This window comes from Sphaerodactylus townsendi, unplaced genomic scaffold (genome assembly GCF_021028975.2).
Source record: "Sphaerodactylus townsendi isolate TG3544 unplaced genomic scaffold, MPM_Stown_v2.3 scaffold_88, whole genome shotgun sequence".
Taxonomy (NCBI): domain Eukaryota; kingdom Metazoa; phylum Chordata; class Lepidosauria; order Squamata; family Sphaerodactylidae; genus Sphaerodactylus; species Sphaerodactylus townsendi.
In genome coordinates, this window is record NW_025951111.1 from 1 (window position 1) to 22,016 (window position 22,016).

At 45.8% G+C, this 22,016-nt stretch overlaps 1 pseudogene; it reads right to left on the reverse strand.

Moving 5' to 3' along the window:
• Window positions 1-549: 549 nt before the first annotated feature.
• Window positions 550-18,154, reverse strand: LOC125425591 (annotated as a pseudogene).
• Window positions 18,155-22,016: the final 3,862 nt, after the last annotated feature.

Consider the following 22,016-nt stretch of genomic DNA (forward strand, 5'->3'; position numbering starts at 1 on the left):
CAACAACAACAACAACAACAACAACAACAACAACAACAACAACAACAGACCCCCCTACCCCTGAAGGGCTCAGGGCGGTTTACAAACAATCAACATTTGAATACAGCTAATAGTTTCAATTAAAAATATAAATAAAACATTAAAACACTAGCAGCAGTAATCTTCCACAATTAAAATAGGTAGATGATGTCCGGCATTAACCCCCCGGGAGGGGACTGGCCGATATTCAGTCAGCAGGTGACAAAGCTGTAAGGAGCAACAAAGTTAATCCAGGGCTGGCAGCCACTGTGTGGGGGTGCCCATAATCCTTTCTCAGAACTCTAAAATCATCCACTGACTGTACAAGTTTGGTGACGGCTGCTGTAAATGCTGTAAATAAGTGAAATCAACCTAGCCAAACTCCACTGGAATCTGGGGGCTGAGGTTACGCAAATTGTAGTGAGTTACACCATTCCGTGCTTCAGTGGTGAGAAGATGATTTCAGAGAGACTGCCATGTTAAATAAGGGAAATGGAAGGAACTGAACGATGTAACATGCATGTGAGAAAATCAAAAAGGCATTGTGGGTGGGGGGTGGGGAATCAACAAGTCAAAAGTGAAAGAGACAGCACAGATGGAGATGAGTCTCTGATCCAGAATCAAGCACATACCATAGTGTATGCGGGGACTGTAACACGCAAACTGCATACGAGTGTCTTCTGTAATGGGTTCCTCGAGAGTTCGCTTCAGACGCGGACAGGCACCTGGCAGGGGAGGGGGGGAGGCAAAGATGTATTCAGAATCCCAGGGGGGAACTCGTGACTTTAACAGCCCTTTCCACATAAACCTGTTAAAATGTTTTCAGGCAGGAAATAAAGTGTTTCCTCTGTGGAGTTCTGCACTGTTTTTTTCCCCTCACACTCTGAAAATATTTTATTTCCAGCCTGAAAATGTTTTATATGAAAACTCTTTTACAACGAGTCTTTTCTTTGAAACGTTTTCAAAATGTCTTCCCCTGCTGTGTTTTGCAGCGTTTTATTTCTCTGGCTTTCTTTTATTTCTCCAACTGCACTTTCTACGCCCCTGTGCTGTCTTACAACTTTCCCTTCGGGGCCATTTTATTGTATCCCTGAGCTTACTCAGTTCCCCCTCCCCTCTTTATCTTTGTCATTTCTACACACAGGTCGAATCCCCACTACCGTCTTAGCCAGGTTTCAGAACACAAACTAACCAGGTTTGAGGGATGACCTTCCAGGGCGAATCCCCACTACCGTCTTAGCCAGGTTTCAGAACACAAACTAACCGGGTTTGAGGGGCGACCTCCCCGGTCGAATCCCCACTACCGTCTTAGCCAGGTTTCAGAACACAAACGACCTCAAACCTGGTTAGTTTGTGTTCTGAAACCTGGCTAAGACGGTAGGTCCCTCAAACCCAATTAGTTTGTGTTCTGAAACCTGGCTAAGACGGTAGTGGGGATTCGACCACAGCAGAAGAGAACCCACAAATTGAATCTTCAAAGCATCGATTCTACAAATAGCCAAAAGAGAGAGAAAATCCTCACAGAGGCCACAAAATGTTTTGAGGGACTTACATGCATTCCAAGACATGAGTAAAATAGGTTCAACCCAGTTCTGAGAAGGGTACTGACCTAGGTCGGGCCATTATTGTTCCCTAATGCTTTTTTGGATTGGCCAGCTGTATGTATGCCCAAACACTCAGCTGTGGATTTCATTGGAATGGGGACTCTGGCACCAGAGAGACTCCGCGACTTTTACCGGAATCAAGCTGAGTTCGAACAAGAGTTCCCTGAAAAGTAGTAGTTCCCAACTGAGTCGGAAATTTGGACCAAGCAACTGGTGAAGCTGGTACAAAACCACACCCCAGTGGTTGTGCGGAGCACTTAGCTCTAACACAGCTGAACTCAGGCTTCCATAACGCAAGTGCGAATCACCTCAAGATGAGTTTCTTTTTCCTCTCTGTCGTCACACAGGAGTCTTCTACCTTAACAAGATGTGTGGCCAGGACCATCACTACAAGTTGTTTAGAGGGTTGTGCTTAATGATGGCAGAAGGGCTCCATCTCATTTCTCATCCTCCTGCCCTGCTCCTCAGGAGCACAAGGGGCCAGAGGGCATTAAATGATGAACGCAAAGTCACGTGCCCTTTGGGGCCTGAAGCACAGATGTGGTGGATAAGAGCACGTCGGCCACATTGCTTCTTTGAGGTTTTGTCAATGCTCACCGTACTGTGCAGCTTATGAAAATAGTCAGTGTGTTCCTATTGCGCCAGGACAGTTCTCTTGCCCAGATAGTCTGTTGAATATCCCATTTTAAAAAATCCTAAAGCTAACTCTGTATATCTAGAAGGGCAGGACTAGCCATCTTACCTTCTGCACATTGGCAGACATCTCCTGAGCACAATGCCGACACAAATTGATCCTTGTTGTGTATGCCATAGAAGATGCTGCAGCGCCTCTCTACAGACAGAGGGGGAACAGGGAATATAGGCATATATATGATTGGGGTACACTTTAACTCAGTTACCTCCACCTTCATCCCAAATCCTGAGTTGCCGAAGTCCCTGAGAAGTGTTTCCAAAGCTCTGCTTGATGCCACAGGAAAGTGGGAGGGGTGGGCCAAGGTTGGGGGAATCCATGAATTTAGTCTAGGGAATTTGCTTCGTTCCCCTCTTGATTACAGGATCCCTGCACCAAGGCTTTCACACAAAATAAATAAGACAGCAAGACTAAGTTACATTTGCAAATGTTGACTGTGAACCCTCCACCGCCTACCCACCAACTCCAAAGAGAAAAACTCCCTCTGACTCTCTCTTCCCACGACCTGCCCAGGCTTACCTGGTCTATAGGAAGTCATAGAGGAGGCTGTGGGCTGGAGCTCTGCCAGGGACCAGCTGCCTTTGTCTCTAAGGAACACATTCCTGGCCTCGATGTGGCACCTATTTGTGGAATATACAAGTATTGCCTTATCCCAACTGAAAACTACCCTATTTTACCCAGCTTTCAAATTTAATTCATATTTACTAGGGCAGGAAGATTCTGAACGGCCAGATTCACTCTCCCTACAAATGTTATACACAAAATGTTTTCCAGTATTGGACATAACTGTAACTTGTATGTGAATTTACGATGACCTTCTCTCTTTTTTCTTGATAGCATAACTGGGGAGGTGGGGAAACTATTCTTGCATTTCACTAAATACTGGGGGATTTTTGTTTCTTTTTTATTTTTTGCTGCTCTCTCTCTTCTTGTGGGCTCCTTTCCCACTGGATCCCTCTCTATGTCAAGGTTTCTAGCGCTGGTATCCTGTGGTAGCGCTACCGGACGCCCCTAATGCATGTAGGGCCACTTCAAAGACGCTTCTATTAAGAAGATGCCTGGGATGCCACGTGACTGAGGGGTTGCCACAGCGGTAGTTGCCAGTACAGCTCGTCAGCTGGCCTCTGTCGGGGAGTGCCGGGGACCCCGCTACTCTCAAGTAAGTGGGGAGTCCTGTGTGTGTGTGCATGCCAGTGTTATATTATGGTTTAAAGTGTGTTTCATTTCAACATTTTTAATGTTGATTTTTTTTAATCTCTTGGAGCCAGACTGGAAATCTTTGCACTGAGAGGCAGGGAAAGAAACCCGTTCCGAAGAGCTTCTTCTCACCGTGTCAAAGTACAGCAGCAGCCGTTGCCCTTGGATCTCCCAGTGGCTGATGTATTGGTCGGAAAGATCTCGCAGCTGAGGAGGCCGGGGAGAGGCAGAAAAGAAATCAGCAAGTGAACAAAACCAGCAGATTCCCCCCAGAAGAAGACTTGTGAGGGTTGCCAGCCCCATGTAACACCTGGAGATGATCTCCCACTGTGGTAACTCATTTCCAATGGTTCGAGATTAGTTGCCCTGAGAAAATGGTTGCTTTGAATTCCATGGATAGGTTCAGGCCAGTCTTATGTAGCCTTAGGAGTCAGCCTGGGCATGCCATAGGAACATGGGAATTGTAGTCCATGAACATCTGGAACACCATAGGTTGGCCACCCCTGGATTAAACCCTATTTAAGTCCCTCCCCTCCCCCAACCCCCCCCCTTCCCGGCCCCCCCCCCCCCAATCCCTAGGTTTTCCCAGTTCGGCGGGGTGGCCCTGCCAAACCCAGAAACCACCACCCCTCCTTCCAATGATGGGGATGTGACAGACAGGCAACCTGTTTCCACACTAGCAGTTTAAATCTGACATTTGCCTCAGAATAAATTGTTTCATTTTTACAGATAATTCCGACAATGTGCACAGTTAACCCCGTTGTAATCCAGCATTTTTAAAAACTCAGTTCTGATGTGTGGCAGGTTCTTTCTCCCAGGGTGAAAGTGAGAGAGACAGTGATAGATTTATAAGGGTCACAACTAGTATGAAGGAGGTTATTGTTGCATACATTACAGAGGGTTAACAGGGTAATTGATACCCATTACGAAGCTCACCCAACCACAATAGGTATCAATCAATTCGGTCACTGGTACTTCGACCTCACTAACCACTCATAGCACATGCAACAATTAACTCCTTCATTACTGGATTGTGTTACTGGCACTTGCCAAATCCCATCAACAAGTCTATACAGACCACCATTAAAAGTGGAACGTCTGAATATTTCCTTTGGCTGTTGTGGGTTTTCTGGGCTGTGCGGGCAGCATCTATTAGCGCCTACCGTTTCGCCTGCATCTATGGCTGGCATCTTCAGAGGCGTGTCATGGTAAAATGTGTTTATCTCCATGGGAGAGAGAGAAACACATGGAGAGAAACACAACTTACCATGAGATGCCAGCATAGGCAAAGCTACAAGGGGGCCGGGGGGGGGTGTGCGCCTTGCACCAGGCGCACGCCTGGGGGCGGCGGAAAATCTCTCCCAACCTCTCACCCTTTTCCCCCAAGAACCCTCCTTGCTCTCCCCCCACTTCTACCTTAGTTCCTCTTCTTTTGATCTTCAGGTTTGTTTCAGTCAGAGGGTGCTGTGCCTATCCCATCTTCAGGGCTGAAATAAGCTTGGTCCAAGCACTCACCCAGGAGACCTTTGGTAAGCCCCAAGTGGCTCCCTGCATGAAGTTCCCCTCAGAGCTTTTTTTCAGCGTGAACTGAACAGGCCACTTTTCAGCCTGAAAACAGTGGTGGGATTCAGCAGTTTCGCACCGCTTCGGCAGAACCGGTTGTTAAAATGGTGCTTGTAATTAACCAAGTTAAATTATTGGGAATCCCACCACTTGGAATCGGGTTGTTAAATTATTTGAATCCTACCACGGCCTGAAACTAAGCCTGAAACTAAGAACTAAGGTAAGTGAGGGGGCGGGGGTGCCGGGGTGCTGCCAAGCAGGAGCGGGGCGGAGGCGGGCAAGGCAGAAAACACAGAGTCTGCCCCGGGCGCAGTTTGGCCCAGCTACATCTCTAGATGCCAGTCATTGATAAGGCGAAATATTAGGAGCGAAAAATACCAGACCATAGCCACACAGCCCAGAAAACCCCCAAGACCCCGTTGATTCTGGCCATGAAAGCCTTTGACAATACGTATCTCCTCTGAGCCCCCAAGAGAGACAGTACCTGGAAGACATTTAAATTATTTCTTTTAACTGGCTGCTGTGGGTTTTCCAGGATGTGTGTCTGCAGGCAGGTAGTTTTTGCTCCTAACGTTTTGTATACCTGTCACAGTAATGTGAGTTTTTCTTTGTGGTACAGTGCGGAGTGGCTGTCCCGTGAGGGTCTACGTTTTGTCCACCTCAAAGGGAGGTGGGGCACATTTTCATGTTCCTGAGTGGAGTTCATTTACAATTGCATTTGCCTGCTACATTTTCGGAAGCTGAAATGTATTTTATGCCAGTTAGCACTTGGGAAAATGTCAGTGTAACCCATGCCATTTTAGTATTTCTTTTTTTTGCCTGTTGGATGTTAGGGCCCAGGGGACAAGAGAGCTCACTTGAGCATGTGCAGTTGGTAAGCTTGCTTACTTCTATTACCAATCCCAAGCATTTTCCCACCCTCCTCAATTGGATCTGGCCTGCAGCAGGAGCAGGAAGGCCTACAGCTTGACCTGAGGGAATGACTTATTTTTTACAGGCCCAGATTGAGGAAGACTGGCAGCAGCTACATCAGGGGATGGTAGCCAGGGGATAAGAGAGAAAAGAAGCCCTGCTTGATCTCATACTTGGACTTTTGTTGTTATTCTTTTCATTACTGGACACTGTTAATGTATAACTGGTCCTGAGTGCTTTTTCTTAAAACAGCACTGAAGATTTTGTACAATTGAGTTGGGCTGTATATATATACTCACTATATAATCACTATTATTTATCCTTAAATGACAGAAAGTTGTATTAAAGATCAAAGGTTTGTTGATTTGTTCCAGCAATTTCATATTTGTTAAGCCACAGGGTGCTGTCACATATTATTTCCTAGGTCTCTAATGGAGATTGATGTGGCCAAGGATAAGTAGGTTACATCAGCCCGGACCATCTGTCCCCCTCCCCTTCGGCCCAGGTACCACCTTGTCCAGGTCATCCTGGTCCGGTTGGAAGCCACTGAGCAAGGTGATGTCAGCAACCACCATGCCTGAGACCTGTGCCCCCGACTGTCTCCTGGAGGGAAAGGAAGGGAGGAAAAAAAGAAGCAGGAAATGAGAACTGGGACTCCTGGGTTTTGTGCAAGGGCTGCTTGAAGCCTTTCATGTGTCCTGAGGTATCACTTGATCTGGATGGCCCAGGTAGGATCTGATCTTATCAGATCTCAGAAGTTAAGTGGGGTTGGCCCTGTGTATCTTTTGAAGCAGGGCTTTTCTAAAACCAGTGTAGTTGCCCTGTATTTGTCTGTTACATCCAATGGAGTCCTTACAACGTCATAAAACTCTTTTAGGGGTTTTTGTTTCTTGTTTTTAGGAAATCTTGAACCAAAAGGGCAAATGCCTTCCACATGTCTAGTTTGGTCCACTGTCCTTACTCATAGAGATGAAGCACATTCCTAGAGTGTACCCCCTGGAAGTGGATATCACATCCTTCCCATTACTCTACCTTCCCTTGCAGGCACTGCTCCTCAGAATTCCCCACAGTGTTAAGTAATCCCCGCTAACATGGTCAAGCTAACCACCAGGGTGGGACCCTTGAGATCTCCCCAGAATTACAGCTGATTTCCAGATGACAGAGATCAGCTGTCCTGGGTGGAGAAAATGGCTACTTTGGAGTATTGGACTATCAGCATTATACCCCACTGGAGGTCCCTCTCCCTCGGCTCCCCAAACGTTGCTGTGAAGGTTGCCTGCTCTGGGTTGAGAAACTCTTGGAAATTCTTGGGGTGGAGCCAGAGATCGAAGGGCCAGAGTGCTCAAAAAAAAAGACTTCTGGTACTGGGCCCCCCAATCAAGGATGGATAAACATTACTCATTGTTTCCAAACAGTAGTTCAGGAGAAGGCTTCAGCCTCTGAAACGGCCTGGTGGGAACTACACTTTCTAGGAGACCTCGCAAGCCCCAAGGTCTCATGGGACATGTAGTTCCTCACCATGAGGCCTGCTTTCAGCCTGAAGGGAACAGGCTGCTTCTCCGCCTGCAATCTGCTTTATGAAGCTGCAAGTGTGTGTGAGGGCTGTGGGGGTGGGGGTGTTGCAGGGTTTGCCATGGAGTGCCGAGGGGATGGGGCAGGGGTCTCTCGGATTTTCTGCCCCCAGGCGCACTGCGCAAACGCTGGCAATCTCCTGGCCTCGGGTAGCTCCTGCCCTCGTGGGTGGAGAGCCTGGGGTAAAGAGGGACCTCAGTGAGGCATATAATGCCATGGGAGTTCGTCCTCCCTGCTGCAAGCCATTTTCTCCCAGGGGGGGAGCTGGAAACCCGAAGTTGTAACTCTGGGAGATCACCTCAGTCACCACTTGGAGATGGTCAACCCCCGATGGCTGCCCCCAAGTTCCACCCTCAAATCTCCAAGAATTTCCCAACCCAGAGATGGCAACCCTCCAGGGAGCTTGGGCTTAGACATATAATGCAACACTTAATTGCACCTGACATTTTGGGTAATATTTGCACAGTGCCTCAGGACCCACACCTCGAAAGTTAAGCTTCCAGGCCCAAAACATGTCAGGATGCATTTATTTATATCCACTTCCCCCCCCCCCCCATCAGAACTCAAAGCAGCGTAGAAAACTGCCTCCCTGCCTCCTACTTCTCACAACAACCCTGTGAGGTAGGCCATGCTGGGAGCTTGTGAGGGGCCAAGGTCGCCCAGAGAGCTTCCATGGTAGAATTAGGGATTCTTTTAAAAAAAAATTATTTGTATAGTCGGATCATTCCAATACATACATATATAATAATTCTACATTTTATCCAAACCATACAGTTTTCCCCGTTTTTCCGCTCTCCCTCCCTGAATTAGAGATTCTCCAGTCCTGTGCCTCGCCAGGAGTCCATCGCTTGGACCACTTCATCCAATCCGCACTCACACTCTTATTTCAGGAATGCTCTAGCACACTGCAGTGTAATGCATTTCTCATTGTGCATTTATGCTGGACTAAAAATATTTGTGTCCTTTCTTGCCTTGAGGCAGCTTAGCTTTTACGCAACACTTCAGCTTGTCTATCCAATTGGGGACCCAAAGTGGCTTATGGACATCTTTCTCCTCCATTTCCATCCTCCCTCACATACAACCCTGTGAGGCTGGTTAGCTTCAGAGAGGACACTCAGCCCTAAGGCTGGCTCTGAGAGCTTTCAAGACAGGGTAAAGAGAGATTTTGAACCCTGGTCTCCTGTGATCCTGGTCTAGCCACTCTGACTTGTCTCTTAGCAGACTGAGAGGAGAGAGCACTCCATGGTCTGGGACCACTGAGAGGAAGCAAACAAGAAAAACACAGGAAGTCCTACCTGTAAACCCCATGCTCAGAAATGGGCTGGACCCTATAGGGGTGGAGACTCAAAGCTAAGCAGGCAGGCTGCAGAGCTCATGCGTAGTTTGGAGGAGACAAGCAGAGGTGGATCCAGCAGGTTCTCACCAGTTCCCCCGAGAGTAAGCTACTAATTATTTTGTGTGTGTGCCGCAGAGGGGTTACCACTGGGTCCGCTTCACCTCCACGCCTCTCGCCTCCTGAGGAGGCACCTCTGCCTTTTGAACGCGAAGGTTCCATATAGCCATTTCAAGTACTAATAATGTAACTCCCTGAATCCAAAGTTAATCCCTTCCAGGTACTGCAAATTCATTGATTCTCAGCCTTTCGTGGCCTTTCCTTTTTTTATCTCCCCAGTCTCTAATCAAAGAACCTGTGTGTTCTCCATTTGCTGTGTTCCAGGATTTCCAGTGAGTTGGGGCATTTCTATAATGTGTGATGATGATTTAGAAATGACCTGGCGCAAAAAAAATCTCGTGGAATGTCGGTATGGCTGCCCACAAGGGCAATCTAACTCAGGTTTTGCCTCCAGGGCTCATAGTTTGCCCAGGTACACCTCTGCCCCCCCCTTTGCTGAGGGGGGGGCTGGGCGAGGGAACCTGTTCCTAAAATTTTTGGATCCCACCACTGCTTTCATTGCTTATTCTTCCTCCCTTGTGTTGAAGGTCCCCCCTGTATTTTTTTTTTTTTCAAGTGCTTTTCGCTGTTCAATAAGCTTTTCCTTGTGGTTTGTGGGGAGCACCTTTCTCTGGTGTTCAGGTGCAACCCTTTGTGAGAGGAGACTTATCTACGGCACGCTAGTTTGCAGGGACTCCTGACCAGGATGACTTCCAGGTGGGCTAGCCTGACCTGCTGCCAGATCTCGTAAATCTAAGTATGGTCAGCCCTCGATCACTCACTTGGAACAGGGGAGACCACCAAAGAAGTCCAGGGTCCTCCTTGGTGAGTAAGTAGAGTAAGATGGCAAACCACCTGTTCGCTCTCTTGCCTTTGACAGCCCTGCAGAGTCACTTATAGGTTGGTTGTGACTCCTGCTGCCACTGGGGTTAACCCTAACTCCTGGCCTGTATGGGTCTTGGGGTCTAGCCTGATCTATCCCATATTTCCCCTGGAAATAAGACATCCCTCTGAAAAATAAGACTTAATAGAGGTTTTATTGAAGTGCTAAATATATGCATCCCCTAAAGTAAGATCGTTGTGTAAAGTTATTTGGAAGCATGCCCAACAACCAGAGTACATGGCAGTTGTGGGTTTTAAAAAAAATAAGACATTTTCATCCCCTGAAAATGCTAATGCATAGTGCATCTTTGGGGAGCAAAAAATTAATATAAGCATACCGGTCTTATTTTTTTTTTTTTGGGAAACAGGGTGATTAGATCCTCAGCAACTAAGGGAGTGGTTGGCCCTTGGTTAGTACCTGGATGGGAGACTGCAGAGGCAGGCAAAAGCAAACCATCTCTTCATCTCTCTTTCCTTCCCTAAAATACTTGCGGGGCTGCTGTAAGTGTCAGGACCAAGTTTTACTCGTAATCCTCTGTAAAGTTTCTATCATTTCCCAATCCCTGTAAGTTTCATTTCTCCAACTTCTGGTTCCCGCTGCAACCGTAGTGACACTTCATATACTGGAACCAGGGCAAGAACCCTCACCTCCAGTACCCTGTAGCTAGGTGACACAACCAATAAAGTTCGTTCCTCTTTCTCATAAAGTCGACTTCTGCTTTGAGTAGTGTTCCCAGCATTACAGGTAAGCCCCTGTGACTTGATGGTACCTTTCCCACCTCACCCCCCACTGGGGAGAGTTTCAGACTCTTCTGAAAAAATAAATGTCCTGCCCTTTACCAGAGGCTTGGATTAAAATTATTTGATTAGGTGGTATTTACCTCCATGTAGGGAAAAACTTCTAGCTTCCCATGAGAGACATTAAAGCACTGTGATGCTTTTTGTCAAGTCTGGTTGGTCACTTTACTTATTCCCCCACCTTCATAGATTTGTTCGCTCCCTTGACATTTGCTACCACTATTCCCACTTGCAATATTTTTTTATAGGACACTCCACCACCTTGCTTTCTCTTCCTGTTTTCACTCAAACAAGTGATTCTGTCTTACTCTGAGGTGATCTCCACTAATCCAGGAGCGGCACCTCAGCTGCCCTGTAGCTTCCTCTATCCTGGCTTACTTCCCTCAAAGCCTTCAGGAGCGGATCAGAAAAATGGCTCCTGGGAAAGCAGTATGGAGGGGCCAAGGGGACGGGCGGCGTCAGTGGCACCAGGTGCATGCCTGGGGCTAAAAATTTCCCTGGCCCTCCCCCTCCTTCCCCCACTCCACCCCCCCCCAAGTAGCCCCCCCCCCACACAGCACACACACACACACACACCAACCCTTCCACACTTCTACCAACACCTTTTCTTTTTTGTAGTACTTTTTTTTGAGGGCTGAAAGCAGCCTAGTTGCCAGTTCAGGGGAAAACTGCCTGAGGAATCCTGAGCAGTCTCTGTGAGACCTTTGGGGCTCATGTCACCTGGGAAGTATATAGTCTGCCAGGCAGCTTTCTCCTTTGAACTGTGGGCAACGGTGGGGCCATACACTCCTGGCGACCTGGCTTAGATTGATCCAGCTACGCCTGTGCTGGAAAGAGCCATGACCCTTCCACTTCCAGAGGCGCAGCAAGGTGAAATGCCTGTATGCATCTCAGTGTGTCCCTCCCGGGCCCCCCCGGCCCTCCTGCCCTGTCCTGCCCCCCCTGGAATGCCACACACATTAAGTGACCCCTGAATGCTCCTTGCCACACTCCCCATTGTGTAAGATGCCCAGTGCTCCCTCTCATTCCTCCTTTGAGCCACGCCTCTGCCCACTTCCAAGCTCCCATCAACTGCTGGAGGGCTGAAGAACCAGTGTAGGGAGAGAATGCACCATTCTCTCTTCCCCTCACCAGTTCCATGCTGCACTCTGGGCCAGCAGGGTGAAGCCAACACTGCTGGGTTCCTCTCTAACCACTGTGATGAAGCAAGCAGGAGGTCTGGGATAAGATGGCTCTCCCAGACTCAGGCCCACCAGGTTTTTTGCCAGCAAAGTGGAACGGCCAATCTATTGCTTTGTCAGGGAAGGGACTCGATTTTGGAGCTAGGGATTAGGCCCCCAGGCCACCAGTAGGAGATGATTTTCTGCAAAACAAAGTTTGTGTTCTGCCATTGAACACTGGAAACCAGTGTCCCAACAGTTGTCTTGTTTGGGTTAGAATGTACTCAATGCTTAGGCTTCTAGTTTAAGTGACAGAGTTGTTATAGGTTGTCAAAAGGCCAGGAAGAGAGGCAGCTGGAAGTTTGTTTGTCACAGCCCCTGAGTACTGGTAGACTTCCCTCTGTGATACACACTTCCTGAAGATGCTAGCCACAGATGGCAGGCAAAACATTAGGGAACAAGATCCACCAGGACCACTGCCATTAATAGCCTGGAAAACCCAAACACCACAACTAATACTGTATAGTTGTGGCTGCCTGCCCTCAGCCTTGTACAAGCTCCTCTTTGGCAAAATTTCTGACTCAGGAGGGCGGCCCCAATATTAATGGATGAAGGTCCAAATAGCAACAAAATGGTGCTAATTTCAAGAGATATCCTACAAAATGCCAGGGAGTGAGGTCTGAAAGAACCTTAATTATCAAGTCTCTTCCATACGCTTAGGGTTAACAAGAAGCCCTTTTAAAATGAACATAATGGTTTAAAAATATTTCCTGCAAAAGGCACTTCAAGCACACATGTAGTGGGTGGGTGCAGTGGTTAAGAGCATATGGACTCTTAATCTGGACAAGCTGGCTCTGATTCCCCACTCTTTCCTAGCCATGGAGCAGCGGACTCTTGCCGCAGATTCTTGTCTGGTGAATTGGGTTTGTTTCTCCTTCCTTGGGCCAGTCACAGTTCCCTCAGAACTCTCTGCCCCACTTACCTCTCAACAGAGGCATACCTGTATCGGCACTGAGACACAATTTGTCTCCCGACACTGCCCAGCCTCCTCACCAGTCCCTAGGTTCCGCCCCACTGCTGGGTGCCTTGGACCCCGCCATGTAATATGGACATGGGGAAGGTCTAGGCTCCGCCCAACTCTAGACTCCTCCTGCCAGCTGCCTCCTATGAAGCCAGCAGGCCAGTAGCCCCCTTCTAATCTCCTCCGGCAGGCTTGCAGAAAAGACTAAAAGTCCCTCTTTGATGACCTTTTACTGACCTTTTGGATGACCTCTCTTCACCCAGGCTGCCATTGGCGGCTCCTCTCCAGAAAGCCCCCCCATGCCAGGCAATGGGGCTGTGGGGAGGGATTATTTTAATGCTACTTTTTTATGATTGGTATTTTTATGGTGTTTTTTATTGCAGTTTCTGTATTGATTTTAAACTTGTGTAAGCTGCATAGAGATGCTAGTTTGAGGCAGGATATAAATATTTATAATTAATTCATTAAATAAGAGCAAGTGAGGATCCGTGGGGGGGGGGGGGGGTGTTGGCCAGTTGGCAGTCATTTGAGGAAGGGCTGATGCAAACTCTGTGTGTGAGGACAACGTTATTTTTTTCTTCACTGCCTAGAAAGAACCAAAACACACTCTCTGAAACTCCTTCATTCAGAGGTGGGATCCAGCAGGTTCTCACCAGTTCCCGAGAGTGGGTTACTAATTATTTGTGTGTGCCGAGAGGGTTTCACACTGGGTAACCGCTTTTCCATCTCCACTGCCTCCCTTGAGAGAGGTGCACCCTGCCTTTGGAACGTATACAGTTCCATATAGCCATTACTGGGCGACTAATAATGTAACTCCCTGAACTGGGTTAATCCCCTTCCAGGTACTGCACCATTGATTCTCAGCCTTTCGGCTCTTTATCTCCCCCCCAGTCTCCTACTTCAAGGTCTGTGTTTCTCCCATTGCTGCGTTCAGATTTGTGAGTTGGGGCATTTTCTAGTAATGTGGATGATGATTTGCAAAATGACCTGGTGCAAAAAAAATTTCTGTGTGGGGTCGCAGGGTGGCTGCCCATTGGGCAATCTAACCCTGTAGGTTTCCTTTGCCCAGGGCTCATGTTTGCCTTGGTACACCCTTCTGCCAAGCCCCTTGCTGAGGGGGGGGCATGGCGAGGGAACTCTGTCTCTCAAAATTTTGGATCCCACCACTGAGACACAAGGCTACTAGACTCCTCGACCTTGGTTTGTATAAGCCCTTTAACACCTTGTTGGCGGGTTTTTTATGTTTGTAATGGGTGAGAGTTCTTCTGGAAAACCGGTCATCATAGTTTAATCCTGTCTATTAAGCCCTTGAGTCTTCTCAGGAGCCAAACTCCATTTGGGTAAAGAAGAATTGGACTTGGCAGTATCAGTAGACTGTAAATATAAGGACTTGAAAATGCAACCTGAACAGTGTGGGATGTTAAACAAGCATGTTAAATGTGATGTTAAATGTTGATGTTATATGTTGTATGTTAAGAAAGTAAACCATTTTGTTTTCAAAATTTGTTGTTGCAAACTCATTCCAAGTTCTGCCCCACAGAACCCACAGATAGAGGTTACACTACCTCCCATACTGGGTCACTGGACGTTAGCATGGCCCTTTCACCTACCAGATGCAGACATTATAGGTGACATCTCTTCGCTGCTGGTCGGGACCTTTGACTTCTCTCCGGCGGCGCTGGCGGGCATCAAATAACTGGATAGGCGACAGAGGCTGGTCAGCAGGCAGCGACTCTCCGGTACCATAGTCTTCATCCTCATAGTAGTATTCACTCAATGTTGCTGTTGCAAAAAAGAGAGAAAGACCACAAAATATTTGTTGGCCTGCAACCATTTATGCCTGCCGAGGCTTGTGGAGCAGAATGAAGAGTTGAAAACGTAATTCAGCTCCTGCAAGTGGCTGGGAGTCAAAGGAGCAAGATTGCCTTTGAATCTGTGTCATCTCAAAGACCTTTGCCTCCCTCCATACTGTGGTTCTGAACCAAACTTCAGCTTCAGCCCATCTTGAAAGTACCCAGTTTCTGAAGGGCAGCAGGTATATTTGAGATATATAATCCTGTCAAGCAAAGTAACGGGCGGAAATGTGGATTGTGCGGCACATCAAATTAGAATAGTTATCTGTCAAAAAAGACCAGATCGCGCATCACAGAAGTTCATACTAAAACATGAGCAGAACTTTTACTAGCCTGAGAGAGATATTTCCATTCTATACACAGTGTTGTGGCACAGGAACAGGGAAATTATCTTATATTGCTGTCAATGCCTTTTACATCTCCAGCGTTGGACAACCATAAGCCATGGCTATATCATGTTTAAGGTTTTCTGAGGAAAAATCATGTAGTCCTTAATCAAGCTTTCTTGAAAAAAAAGATCTCTGCAAAATGGCAGCTTAAAGTCATTGCACAGAATCATAAAGAGTGTCTTTGTTAAGAGAGCATTCAATGTTCCTGCATTCCAGAAAAGATACTTGTTGGCGTTTGTATGCAAGTCAAAGCTCTCAGTGAAAAAAAAAAAAATAATACTATCTTCAACTTTTAGAGCATATCTAAAAGCACAGACCCAGAAATTAGAAAATAAAAAATAAAAGCATTTTAAAACATCTCAGCTAAAAGTATACTTTGAGATGTAATTTAAGCAAGTCTTCTTTTTGAAAACATTATTAGTAAGTATTAAAAAATTCTTGCTTAAAATATAGCAAAGGGCCCTTTACTTTCTCTAAACAGCCCTATTGTTTCTTCCCACATTCCAAAGAAAAAAGATACTTCAATTTTTTTTGAAGCAACTAGCTAAAAAAGTGTGTGTAAAGAACTAGTCAGCGGAATTAAAAGCAAAGTGTGAGTCAAGCCATGTGAGAAACCATATTCTTAAGAATGCTATTTTAAACAATGTATCAGCCATGATTAACAACATTGAAACATTGAAAACGCCGCTGAACTGACAGGGATTTGGCTTTGCAACATACTTTATGGTGCATCATCAGCCGTTTTTTTCCTATATAAGAACTGTGACATTTGCATAACTAGCCGACTCTCTTGATTCCTAAATAGACCTTCTGTTGGGTTGGAATAAAATTATTATTTATTTAATTCTACCCTTTGTTGGCCTCAAGTTGATTAGCTACCTTTTATTGTCGACTTTACCCAGTGCGGTAACAGTATGGACATAACAGCAGTTACGCGCACGGCTACTGGCTTTGCCATATACAATATCTTATATAGTCTAGCTCGGTGGTTATATATTTCTATACCATTTGGTTTACAGCAGTATACAGAGCACAGAGCACATCTTTTCTCTCAGTCAGTCAGTCAGTCAGTCAGTCAGTCAGTCTTCTGGTGTGTGGTGAGGGAACAGAACACTACCAACGGATTTTAACTGTCACCTTTGGAATGTTCATGCAGCTTCCCAGAATTCCATGCTGTTCTTGCTGCTGCTGCTGCATGCAAAGCAAGGCTGGAAATTCCAACAGTTTCAACAGGGAATTCCCAACAGAATAAGCCCTCAGAGGCCTGACTGGGAACTTATCTGAGGATTTTCAAAGGTCAGGATCGAGGCCTCACTGTGGTTCACGCTTCTTTGCTTCTCCTCACACCTCGAAACTACAAAAACATGTGCACATTTGGGCACAAATTTATGTCCTTCATAGAATTACTCTTTTCCCTGAGTTAGAATTTGGGTTTCTCCAACGTAACTGAATCTTGAACACATACATCATGCCTCAGCCATGGGTTTGTCTTCTCTGGATCAATTTCTGAACAACTGTTTCAGTCACTGATTTCTTAGCAGCCAATTTAAATTAACTGTATGGTTTCATACACTGAGTTTACATCTTGTGAACCACTGTGTGTTGTCTCCTTGGTAGCAGCAAGGATCTAGGTTTGCTAACCTCCAGAGATCTCCTGGATTTCCAAAGGATCTCCAGAATCAGTTCCCTGGAGAAAACGGCTGATTTGGAGGATAGACTTTCTGTAGCTATGAATTCTCAGTGACAAATTCCCTCCTCCCTCCCCAAACCTCTTGTTCTCACACTGTACCCCTGAATTCTCCAGATATTTCCCAATCCAGAGTTGGCAACCCTGACTCTGTGGCATTTCTGTTACCATCGGGGTAACGTGTTTAATAAAAATTAGCTAATAAGCTTGATTTCAACAAGGAATAAAAATTAAAGAAATACTTCCTTATTCCAAAACCAACAGAGAGGGTCTATTCATTGTAACTGTGAGGAGTCGCTACTTGATTATACAAATGTCACAGTTCTTAGTAGGAAGGGCGACTTTATATCCAGATACATGGATTATACTTATCAGCCCCTGGCAGCATATTTAATAATTTGGCCATGCTGGCAGGGGCTGATGGGAATTGTAGTCCATAACATCTGAGTGCCAAAGGTTCGGCCAACCACGGTTATAGGGTAAGCACAGCTGATGCACCATAAATGTTGCAAAGCCAAATCCTGTCAGTTCATGACGCTTTCAACTTTCCTTCACCATTGTTAGTCATGTATGATACATTGTTAAAGCCAGTATATCTCTTAAGAATATGGTTTCTCACATGTATTTTGACCTCACACTCTCGCTTGACCTCTGTCAATCTCAGTTCTTTTCTTACACACACTTTTCAGCTAGTTGCTATGAAAGTTTCTTTCTTTGGAAATGTGGAAGAAACAATAGCCTGTTTAGGAAAGCAAAGTGCTTTTACTATATTTTCTAGCAAGAATTTTTAATACTCAAAACAATGTCTTCAAAAAAAAGACTCTGCCAGTTAAGCCATATAAGCATACTTTAGCTGAATAGTTTAAATGCTTTTATTTCTATTTTCTAATTCCTGGGTCTGTGCTTTTTTAGATATGCTCTAGTTGAAGATATTATTTTCTTGTTTCTAATTTGCATACAAGCTATTAACAAGTATATCTTTTTCTGGAATGCAGAAACGTGGAATGCTTTCTCCCAACAAAGACACACTTTTATTATTCTGTGCAATGACTTTAAGCTGTATTTTTACCGCAACCTCTTTTTCAGAGAGCTTGAATAAGGCCTACATGATTTTGCCTTCAGAAAACCCAAACAGTGCAAAAGGCTCTATTTGGATCTCCTGCTTCAGAAGCTTTGTTATTGCCTTCAGCACAGAGATGTAAAATGCATTAACTGGCTTTCTTAATATAAAAATACTCCTCTATTCTGTGCCTTATATTTCTATTTTCAACCCCGACTTCTACTATCCTCGCTAACTGAGCCACTCACATCTACTCCTTAAGCCAAGGGTTTGGCAGGAGGTGTTTTGCACGGCCATGACATGAAACTGTTTCAGGATCTGAGGGAAATTGAAGGGACACAAGACTTGATTCCATAAACTCTTCCTAGCAGAAGGGCCACACAAGAGCCTCCAAAGCATGCAGGTATCTAAGAGTTCTTAGCTTCTGTCACCTGCTCCCTCCTGCACTAGGTTTTCTCCTCCGATCCTACTCCTTGGACAGAAGTAGAGAATAAGGTTACATTTTTTTCCCCTTTCTTTTGGTGATGGACCTTATGCCCTTTACCAGATGCCCTTGTGAAAACAGAGAGAAGCGCACTGACGCGGGCTAGCAGCAATAGCTGTGTAAGCTGGAGAAATATTGACAAGCGCTAAAACCTTTGAAATGTATCTAGAGCAAGACCCAAAAATTATTTGGTGTCATATAATTCATTTGGGTAAATCTATTTTAACAACAGCCACCAAAAAAGCAAGAGCGCATGATAATCATATTCTTTCAAAAGTGTGCTGAAAGACTCTTAAGGAACACATCCATGAAAAATTCTCATTAAATTGCCACAGGAGGTGGTGATCGCCACTAACCTGATAGCTTTAAAAAAAGGGCTCTGACATACTTATGGAGTGAGAAGTCGATCTCATGGCTACCAATCTTGATCCTCTTTGATCTGAGATTGCAAACAGCTTCGCGAGACCAGGTGCTTATGTGATGTATGGCGGCAGCAGAAGGCCCTTGCTTTTCACATCCTGCATGTGATTCTTAAAGGCACCTGGTGGGCCACTGCTGTAGTAGCAGAGCGCTGGACTAGATGGACTCCGTCTGACCAGCAGGCTAGTTCTTATGTTCTTAGTGGTTCTGCTGATTATTTTCTTTACCCCGGGATGAGAGCACCCACTAAACCTAGCCAGGGCCTGGATATGATCCGATTTCGTACAAGATGTCAAGGGCAAGTGGTATGTCTCCAAAATCTATGTAAGCACTAGTATGAGAGTTGTTCCACAAATGAGATGGACTCCACCCAAATAACTGATCACAGAAACTCACAATGTAGCTCTAGGAGGAATTTCTCTTACCGGAAGAAAGTGACAAAGAAAAACACCAAACTTATTCGTAAACTTCTTTGGATCTATTATTTTCTGATTTACCATTTCTGTAACTTTCTTAGAAACCCTCTTTTCACCCTTCCATTATAATCCCCCTAGGAACTAAGATCCTGATGTGCAGGGTCATACTTTAAGGGTTTCGGGGTGGGTGGAGGGGTGTTGAGGGAGACAATGGTTTTTTCCACATTCTCAGTTTCCAAGGTCCAGTTTCTACAGTGGTTTTTTTTTTTAAGTTCTGCATGTGTTTTGCTCCCTCTAGTGGTTGATTCAATATAAACATGCTTTAAATGCAGCATAAAGACCTGCAGTTTAAATCTGGCAAGGGAAGATACACTTCGCAATTACAGCTACTTTATGTTGAATCAACCATTATATCTTTCTCAGCAATAAAGAACTAAACAGAACTGTAACTTCATCTGCCCCGTGCTGGGCTGTCTTTGTTTTGGAATGCTCTGCTTAGGTTCTAGAGCCTACCTATCAAAACTGGAGCATTCTAAAACAAAGACGGCAGATGAACAATTCTACTTCGTTTTTTTTGTTGAAAAGGATATAGGGGGAACAAAGCACATACAGAACTGACCCTTCCCATAAAACATGAACTTAGAAGCCAGGAAACTGAGAAGGCAGAGAAGTCCAAGGTTGCTTGACACTGTGTCTCCCTTTCAAAGACACAAAATGACTTCGCTAAAAGCCGCACTCATTAAGCCATTAAGAACCGCTCTTTGACCCCTCAAGATGTCCCCAGTTCGGGCTCTCTGGCGCTCTCTGCATGGAGGCCAATCTTCTGGTAGTCCCCAGCCCCTCAATGATGCGTTGGTCTCCACTAGGGCTTTCTACAGCCCTGGCTCCCCGCCTGGGTGGAACGCCCTCCAACTGTCCGGGGTCTCATGCGGGATTTTGGAGAGTTCAAGAGGGCCTGTAAGAGACCCAGGCTGTTCCACCGGCCTTTTGAGATGCCAGCCTGATGGCTCCCTTTCTCCCTTTTATCATCTGTACCCTTTTCCATCTTGCAGGCCTTCCGCTCCCTCTTAAGAGGGTTTTTTTTAGATGACTGGATGCCATATTTTTACATTTTATATTTTACTGCATTTTGTATGCTTCGTATTTTTAAAATGGTTTGAATTCGATGCTTAGAGCCCTTATTTTATCTTATATTGCATTTAATTTATTGAGAGGGCTCCTTTTGCTTATTTTATGTTATATTGAATATTGTACAATCCGCCCAAGATTCCAAGTGGGCAAGGTATAAAATCAAATAAATCCAACTAACCAAATAACTAACTAACTAACTAACTAACTAACCAACTAACTGGTCCAACTAACTTACCAATCCAACTAACTCAACTAACTAACTAACCAACTAACTAACCAACTAACTACAACAACAACAACAACAACAACAATAATAATATATACCCTTTTAAAAAAAAATTCCCCTTCTGTTTCTTCTTAGTGATGCCAATAGAAGGAAGGGTATGTCCACTAATCAATCCTTAGTTCCTAATACCAGTAAAGGCAGTATTTAAAATAAAAGTCCTGACGTGCTTTAAAACTTCAAGTAAGAATCCAGGTACATAAGGGGAGAGAGGGAGGGAACATAGGAATTTCCCACTTTCTTTCATATTGGAAGGCAGTGGAAAGTCCAGCTTGTTATTAGCGAGAGTAATAGGTAAATAAGCCTCATCCAGATAACAGATAAGACTCATACGATCATCCCTTCGCCAGGCATGCTGGCAGGGGATGATGGGAAACCGCAGTCCATAACATATGGAGGGCTGGCGAAGCTCTGACACCTGTGCTATAAAGTGGGATAATGCATGGCTCTAGACAGGTACAATGTGGATTCAGATTCCCTCTGCTGTGAGATTTGGATTTTGAGTGAATCCCTTTGGTCAGCTGAGATCTCCTCACCCTGTCCTAACTTGCTGGATTAAGAAGGGCAACATGAAGAAGAAAACCGTGGTTGCTACATTGTGATATTATACATTTTAAAGGGCCAAGTGACGATAATTATTAGTCAAAGTTCCTTTTCCCTTCCCTTCCACCTTTACATGGATGTTACTTCCCAAGGAAAACTGGCACAGAGAGAGGGCGAGAAAAGAGAGAGAGAGGGAGAGGGAGAGTGATGGCACACAGTGATAGCATTTGGGAACCAGTTAGAAAACTGAATCAAAGGCACTGGGTGGTTTGTGAGGCCAGGAGTGGAAGGAAGGGGCTTCCCCAGTGGCGAAGCCACCAGGGGACGCAGGGAAGCCATGCACAGGTGCACAATTTTGGGTCACCGTAGCCAGCCCCAGACCCTCCCCTTCATCGCAGCTTCACTTACATTACAAAACCGAGCAGGGCTGAGAATCAGGCTCTTGCGCCCCGGTGGTGGGTCTCCTGGGAAAATGTAGTTCTGCAATTGAAAGGGCTCTTCGGAAGCCTGGAAGGGAACAGGCTTTGTTCTCCAGCCTGCTCGGCTTCTAAAGTGGGCGTGGGGCTGTGGGGATGCCGTGTGTGCGGGGGGGCTGCTGGGGTGGGGCGGTGCCAGGAGCGCGATTCTGGCTATTAATTGGCCCACTAGCTACGCTCTGGCCTTCCCCATCTACTGTGGGACCTCCTCTGGAAGAAAACCCAGTGAAAAAAAAATAACTGCGTACTCTTCCTGGATTGGGTCATCCGACCTCCCAAGGGAGATTTGTTTTGGCAAGCTTCTCCCGGCAGTGGTGAGGGTCACTTTCAGTTCATTGTCTTCCTGGTCGAAGGTGCTGATCCAATAATTAGACAGAGCTTGCAGAGCTACCACAGTGTCCTGAAAGAGAACACGTGCACACAC